Raw genomic sequence first — 8,877 nt, 5'->3', positions numbered from 1 at the left:
ATATTCGACCTATAATTATATGTCATATTAATTTTAATACTTTTAAAAGGAAAAAATATATTTGAACCATCTGTCATTCGGCACCTTGAAGAAAATTGGAAAAAAAAATCTATTGGCAAATACAAGTTTACTGAAACATAGACCTACTTTTTTCTGTCCAACCTCAGATCTTAAAAACTACTGAGGCTAGAGAGCTGCAAATTGGTATGTTGATCATTCACCCCCCAAGCATCAAACATACCAAATCGCAGCCCTCTAGCCTAAGTAGTTTTTATTTTTATTGAAGGTTAAAATTTGCCATGATCGTGCGTCTGGCACCGCTATAGGTACCAGCACAGGTCACCAGAGGGCCGTGGCTGAGATTTTCATACAGCATTATACGCTTGTTATTTGGTAGTAATAGTATGGTGAAATATACGATTACTTGAAATAATCTGAATTTTAAATACTCTGAGTCTAGAAATAAAGTAGAAATATATAATATGCATCCAATCCCTCGTTTCAGGCAACGGCTTATCTAAAGCTTAAAGAGAGAGAGAGAGAGAGAGAGAGAAGTTGAAGAAATATTAGGGGAGAATGAATCAATAAATCGACCCCTTCTTCAAAGATTCGGGAGGACCCAACCCTCTCAAGGGGGTGGGTGGGGTGGGGCTTACCCCCTCTTCCCCCGGCCCTTATCATACACCCGCTCTCCCTCCCAGGCTCTCAGGGCAATTGACGACTGCCTCTAAACATCAAAGAACGATTACAAAGTTCATAGTTGCTTTGTCAGCTCTACTCGAATTCAAAATCTTGAGTTTACTACAAGTCCGACTGACCAGACTGACCTCCCTGGCCTGAGAATTGGGTAAAACCTGGATTTTGGATTAGAAACAAAAAAAAACTATGTTTTCCCTGGAACGAATTTCATTCTATGTTCGACAAGGTGAGGATAAAGGATAGGCCTAATATAAAATGGCTTTCTAGTTTCCAGAAAGTGACTGTTCCCCCATTAGATTGTCATCCTTCACGATGTTCTGGATTCCAGCTCTCTCTCTCTCTCTCTCTCGCTTGGAAATAACAGTTTTAATAACCAAAAATCAATCTCTCTCTCTCTCTCTCTCTCTGGTGTTAATAACCTAGATTTTGTGACGCCAGATTTGATATCCAAAAATTAATCTCTCTCACCTCTCTCTCTGCTCAGAAATAACAGTTTTAATAACCAAAAATCTCTCTCTCTCTCTCTCTCTCAGAAATAACAGTTTTAATAACCAAAAATCTCTCTCTCTCTCAGAAATAACAGTTTTAATAACCAGAAATCAATCTCTCTCTCTCTTTTTTTTTTCTCTCTCTCTCAGAAATGAGTTTTAATAACCAAAAATCATCTCTCTCTCTCTCGTGTCAATACTCGAGATGTTGTAACGCCAGTTTTTAATATCCCAAAATTAAATCTCTTTCCTCTCTCTCTCTGTCGCCAAGAAATAACAGTTTAATAACCAAAAACTCTCTCTCTCTCTCTCTTCTGGTGTCCAATACCCTAGATGTTGTTACGCCAGTTTTGATAACAAAAACAACTCTCTCTCTCTCTCGGTGTCGATAACCTGAGATGTTGGTGACTCCAGTTTTAATAACCAAAAATCAGTCTCTCTCTCTCTCCCCACTTCTCTCTCAGAAATAACAGTTCTAAAAAAATCTCTCTCTCTCCTTGTGTCAAGTAACCTAGCTGTTTTTTGTTTTAATAACATAATCTTATCTCTCTTTCTCTCTCTCTCTCAGTAAATTAATCCAGTTTTAATATCAAAAAATATCCTCTCTCTCTTTGTGTCAATAACCAAAGCTGTTGTTTTGATAATATAAATCTATCTCTCCTCTCTCCTTCTCTCAGAAATAACAGGTTTTAATATAAAAATCTCCTCTCTCTCTCTCTCCTTTCTCTCTCTCTCTTGTGTCAATTAACCTAGCTGTTTGTTTTAAGTAATATAATCTCGTTTTTCTCTCTCTGTCTCCTGTCTCTGGTCTCTGTCTCTCTCAGAAATAACAGTTTGTTAATAAATAAAAAAATCTCTCTCCTCTCTCTCTTGTTGTCAATAAACCTAGCTGTTGTTTTCTATAATATAATCTCTTTTTCTCCTTCTCTGGGGTCTCTGTCTCTCTCTCTCTCCAGAAATAACAGTTTTAATTTTAATAAAAAAAAATCTCTCTCTCTCTCTCTTGGGTGTTCCCCCCCCCCCCAATAACCTAGCTGTTGTTTTAATAATATAATCTCTCTCCTCTCTCCTCTCTCTCTCTCTCGGAAAAAAGCCTGAGGTACAAGCAGCCTCTAATGTTTCAATGGAAGTCATCATCGTCAAAATATCATTTTTTAAATTTTCCTTACTCTCGTTTCGAGAAGCAAGTCACGTTGTTCCTTCGACTTTCTTCATTCAATTGTTGCGCAACAACGAGTTACCTTCAAACTTCTTACCCTGGTCAGCAGGAAGTTTGAGAGATCACGACTCTCCAGAGGGAAAAAGTTGTCCAAACTTCATATTCACCTAAAGGTTGTATAAGAGGAAATATTTTTTCTAAGTATAGAACATACACACAAACACGTACGCATTTCTACACGTTTATTATTATTATTTTATTTTATTTATTATTAGTATTATTTATTTTTTCTTTTGCCGATTTGACTTACCTCTGAGAAGTCATAATAAGTATTTAGCAACGAATTTTAAATGTCCGTGCTTTTATATATATATATATATATATATATATATATATATATATATATATATATATATATATATATATATATATATATATATATATTATATATATATGTTATATATATACATATAATAACCCCAAACGCCTTGTAACACAAAGGGCCACTGAAAAATTTCGCCACTCACGTTTTCCCTGTACTTTTACTTCCACAAATCTCCACGCATCTCAAGCCTCCTGACTCACAGTTCTCCTCCGAGTAAGACTGGGCTTTCCTTATGTGTGTGTCTCTATGTGGACGTATACGTAAAGTGAAGTATATACATGCATATAAGCGTGATGATCAGAAATCTGTACAAAAATGATTTTGGATGATGTAATATTGTACATTTTTTTTTATCATATCTTCAAAGTATTTCAGTAGATGTTACCAGGAATGTCTTCCTGTGGCATTAAAGACTTTTTTTATTCTTTCCATCGGTAAAATGAAAGTAATGAAAGTGAAATACAAATGACAAAACCTGCCTAATACATTTTCGTTTCATGTATCTCCTATGCTCTACTGTACAGTTTAAAACCTGAAGTGGTAGTATTGCCAGGATAATCAGTCGAAAGTTTATTAACTGGGGTTAAATTTGGCACATCTGGGCTAAGTAGTTCAGTGATTTTCTTTCCCCAACCACTGATAACATTTGGAGTTTTTTCATGCTTCTGTTTTCCTTATTGTTTACATCCTACCGCCCTTCAGCATGCTCTTTGTCCTATTTCAACAGAGCAGCAGCTGAAAAAAAGTTCTTAGGACGAGAGAGAGAGAGAGAGAGAGAGAGAGAGAGAGAGAGAGGAGAGAGAGAGAGAGAGAGAGGCCTCTAGACACTGAGAAACAGTCATGATCGCGACTACTGATCGGCCTGTTCACTGAAATGGCGTTGCATCACCACAAGGTCAGGGATACAGTAAACAAACAAACGTCATCAACAGAACTCGATGGGCAAACGTGTCATTAAGCAACTGACACACAAAGTAACAATGAAAAATGGCTTAGCAATTGCAGAATGAGAAACGTTGATCCGAAAAGTAAACACGACAACACGGGAATCCTTGCGTGAAAGCTAACGGCAAAAAGAATTATATGGCGTAACAGGTAACCTGCAGGTAAAAGGGGAGATAGAGCTAATTAGAGAGAGGGTTGTGGGGAGATGGGTGTTTGGGGGGGGGGGAAGGTGGTGGTTGTTACAGAAAAACACTGTACACAACACCCTTACACGTAATCTACACGTTCCATGCTTTGTCTGATCTTATGTGGTTCTTACGTAGCAGACACGTTTTGATTTTTTTTGTGCTCGTTCTGCGTCTGTGAGTGAATGTGTGTGTGTGTGTGTGTTTTGTGTAGATGTGTGTAAGCATATGGATCCAAAGCTTTTAATGCATCTCTGTAGATTCCCCTGCAATACTTCGTAATCATACACCACTGATCTACGCAATCTTTCCCACTCCATCATCTCTGTTATTTTTGTTACGTCCTCATCAGCCAACCTTCTTTAAGTTGCATACACTACACAGATCATTCACCTCAACAGCCTCCACGTCTTTGTTTTCATTCACTTTCAACAGCCATACGTTATTTCCATAATGTGAAGTTGGCTCATCAGTGACTTTGTGCACTCATGTTCCGCCTATTCACACACTCAAGTCAGAGTTCTCGATCAGCCCCTGGTCTCATGTAACTCTGTGACTTGCCTCATTTCTAACCCTATCATCATCTATAACAGGGGTTCTAAACAGTAGTGGTGTGTCCATGCCCCTTGGGGTATGGGACTTGATCTCTGGATATATGTATATATCTAATTTTAATATGTTACTGTTTACACAGGTACACCTGTTGTTGTTTGAGATTAAGCTGGTCTTATGCTAACACGGTCCCTTGCTCCTAGAGCAGCCCGTAGAAGGTACATCTTATAAATAAATAACTATATAAAACTATAAATAGTTTTAATTTTCTTATATGTTCTATTCCTAGCTATTAAACTAAGTATATTAAGTTATATTCTAAAAAAAACTTAAGTGGACTTAAGCAAAGTGGGTATGGAACCATATTGGGCATCTCATTGGGGGTCTTCTGGAGTCATCAAAAGGTTAAGAAGAACCCCTGATCAATAACATTTACTCTCATCCTAGGACATGAAGCTTCCTCTGTTCTTATGTTCCGTATACTTTGAAAAGACTTTAGATTTTATACTTTAAAAGGTAACATGGAGAAATGATGCTATTTCCAATACAATCCCAGTAACTTATATGAAACTTACCTTACAACTGCGACAATCCCAGGGGTCTTCTCTAACCTAACCTAATCTGGAGTGTACCAGCATCCCACTGGACCAGAAGATGACTAGCACCAACTGCATCCCCTATTCACATACATACAACTCTGTGTTAGTATAAAAACAATCTATGTAGGTTACTGAGATCAGAATGACATGTCTTCACATGTATATATTACCCGTACAGCAATTATTCCTTCATTTACATTCAGTCCCCACACTTCACTTCCATAAAGGAGTAGTGGCTCAACATTCACCTCATGAATTCCCACCTTGGCTCCCACAGACACTGCATGTCTCTTTTTGGTCTTCTGCAAGCATCCTGCTGCCTTCCTCTCCTCTTTTCTTATTGTAACCATGACCCACAGAGAGAGAGAGAGAGAGAGAGAGAGAGAGAGAGAGAGAGAGAGAGAGAGAGAGAGAGAGAACCTACTACCAAATACCTGTACAAATTAACCACTGCCGTTCTCCTACCATAGATACTGGTGTATTCATTGCTCTGTCTTCCCTGTGTCCATTTACCCTATTGCCTAGAGAAGGCGGACGAGCAGTTGGCAACAGCGCTTTTAACTCTTGCTGGATGCACGGAAAAGAATATAAGAGCTTTTAAAGGGCCGCTGTGATTGGTGTGAAAAAAAATTATTTAATGGTTTCGCAGGGCCTTACCTTATACACTTTTATTTTCAAAAAATGGTGGAAAAAGAATATATACCTATATATGTGTGTATAAATGTACACATAATACTACATACATATAATATATATGTAAATATATAAAATATATAAGATAACTTAATGGCTGGCAAGGCAGTACCTTATACTTTTATTTTTAAAAATGGTGGAAAAAGAATGTATATATGTATGTGTATGTTGTATTTAAATATACATATATACATATGTCATACACGCATTTTATACATTTTATACACACACACACACACACACACACACACACATATATATATATATATATATATATATATATATATATATATATATATATAGTAGTATATATATAATCTCATTGCTTATGTTAATGAGATAAACAAACAGACGAATGTACGAGAACACCTGCAGGTAGGTGTTTAGACCCGGTAGCCCACTCAACAGGTGTGTGTGTGTGTGTGTGTCTGGGAACTGAAACTAAGTCACACCTCATTAAAACGCTCGCGAGGTAATTAACAGGTGTGGCAGAAAAAATCAGAAATAAAAATAAAGAAATGAAGCGACAGACAGCGACTCAACTCCCGTCTCGCGTTAATTGCTGAAGATATTGTCAAAGGATTCTTTCTTTAGACAAGGAATCTTTATTAGACGTTTCTTTATTAAAAAAAAAAAAGTATCTCCCATTTCGAGGATCCGTCATTAAGAGGATTCCTCATTTGCAGGCGTCGCTTGAGGCACTAATTTAGGACAGGAACGTAGGTAGATGAAGAATGTGTGATATTATGGTTAGCTTTGCCTGGTCGGGTCGATGGAGTGTGCAAGCACACACATACACACACACACACACACACACACACATATATATATATATATATATATATATATATATATATAATATATTATATATATACATATGTGTACGTATGTATGCATACAATACACTCACAACAATTTCATTAAAAACGTACCCAGAACTTAAGGGAGTATACGTGTGTGTAGCATTAACAACATACAATAAAAGCACGCCCTTCACGTTCACAGATGCGACAAACAACACACGTGTGGGATGAAGCAGAGACAGAATAGAACCAGTGGAAGTTGACTGAAAAATCAAAGCGGATTTGCGTCATGCAAACTTAAATAGTCAGATGGCTTTTACTCTCGAGTGGCCAATCTTTAAATGGTACTTGTACATAGCAACATCTGACCCTGAGATTATGTGGTCTGTCTTGAGGTGTGACCTTTTGACCTCGAGGAAATAGTATATGTCGCTTATAAGACTTACTACAGAGATTTCTTTAAGCATCAGACTCACCAAAACGAAAACACATTTATTTCAAAACAAAAACTCATTCAGTTAAAAACAAACACGTTCTTTTGAAAACAAAACACATTCATTTCAAAATAAAAGCACATTCATTTAAAAAAGAAAAAAGAAAAATTTAGTTCAAAACAAAAACACATTTATTTTAATACAAAAACACATTCATTTCAAAACAAAAACACATTCATTTCAAAAGAATAACACATTCATTTCAAAACAAAGACACTGATTTCAAAACAAAAACACAGTTATTTCAAAACAAATCCCATTCATTTAAAAAAAAAACACATTGATTTCAAAACATACAAACATTAAAAAAAAGTCTATTAAGGTCAGAGACACAGTTTGCTGTAATTACAGTAATTCAGGGTACACTCACACCTACATAGTGAGTGAGTAATGCTTGTTTAAGTGTAACTCCTACGTACACTTGAGCGAAAGAGTGAACGGTATATATATATATATATATATATATATATATATATATATATACTATAATATATATATATGTTATGTATATATATATATTATATATATATATATATATATATAGTATATAGGAGAGAGAGAGAGAGAGAGAGAGAGAGAGAGAGAGAGAGAGTTAACAAGGCGCGATCCGACCTCCAGCTTACTTGGGGCACGTTCTAAAATCTACGGTCAACTAGAACCTTGTTTCACCATAGAAAATTAAAACAAATACGCTATATTTTATTAGAAATAATTTTTCTGTACTGTTAAACATGCACATTACTTATTTTTTCACATTTCTTCATTCTAATAAATAAATAATAAATTACCTATCGTAAAATTCCTGTATCTTTAACTCAACGCGAAACACCTTTTTCAGACCTTTTACGACTTTTCCATAGACCTTTCCTAACCCCCACCCAACAGGAAAGACAACAGCAAGAAAGAGAAGAGGAAGAACAACAAAGTAGTTTGTAGGCTTACTCCCCGAGTAAGCAAAAATTCATTTCCTGTAATTCAGGGTATTCAACAATGACAATTAATTTCCACGGTCCTTATGTTGGCCAGGACAGATGAAAAAAAAAAAAAAAAAAAAAAAAAAAACGAATAGACAGTAAATTAAGAAAGAGAGAATAAAGGCAACGATGACATTAAGTGTTGGCGGATAAATATATTCGCAAATATATTTCCTATATTCTCAAACACAGGTAACACATCACTGCGTTTTCTGACGGACCTTCCAAAAGAAACTGAAAACACAGGTGTTGTAAAATGAACAAATGTTAAGTCGCAGGTGTACTGAATGGCGAAATCTTCGGGAAGGCAGTTTCTCTCTCTCTCTCTCTCTCTTCTCTCTCTCTCTCTCTCTCTCTCTCTCTCTCTCTATATATATATATATATATATATATATAATAATATATATAATATATATGTATAATATCCCATATATATATATATTCTAGCTATATCTCTCTATCTATCTTCTATCTCTATATCTATCTATATATTAATAATATATTTTAGTGGCCGCATATATATATATATATATAATTTAATATAAATTTTTTATATTATTTTATGCGGTTTTATTTATTTATTTTCAGTTTTCTTTTTTCTTTTTCTTTTTTTCTTTTTAATGAGAGGGGAATCTCCTCTTTCCGTATTTCCCTTTACCTCGTCTTACTTCTTCTAATGAACACCAATATTCTTTGGAACCTTGAATCCCAAGCCAATGGTTCGTTTGGTGGGCTTGTCCATATGAAAGGGTTTCATCTACTGAATATAATAATAATAATAATTAATAATAATAATAATAATAATAATAATAATAATAATAAAAAATAGAAGTCAATGGCCCTGTATGCTTACTCCATATGAATGGGTTTCATCTACTGAATAATAATAATAATAATAATA

Source organism: Macrobrachium nipponense, chromosome 30 (assembly GCF_015104395.2).
Source record: "Macrobrachium nipponense isolate FS-2020 chromosome 30, ASM1510439v2, whole genome shotgun sequence".
Taxonomy (NCBI): domain Eukaryota; kingdom Metazoa; phylum Arthropoda; class Malacostraca; order Decapoda; family Palaemonidae; genus Macrobrachium; species Macrobrachium nipponense.
This window is presented reverse-complemented; position numbering follows the sequence as displayed.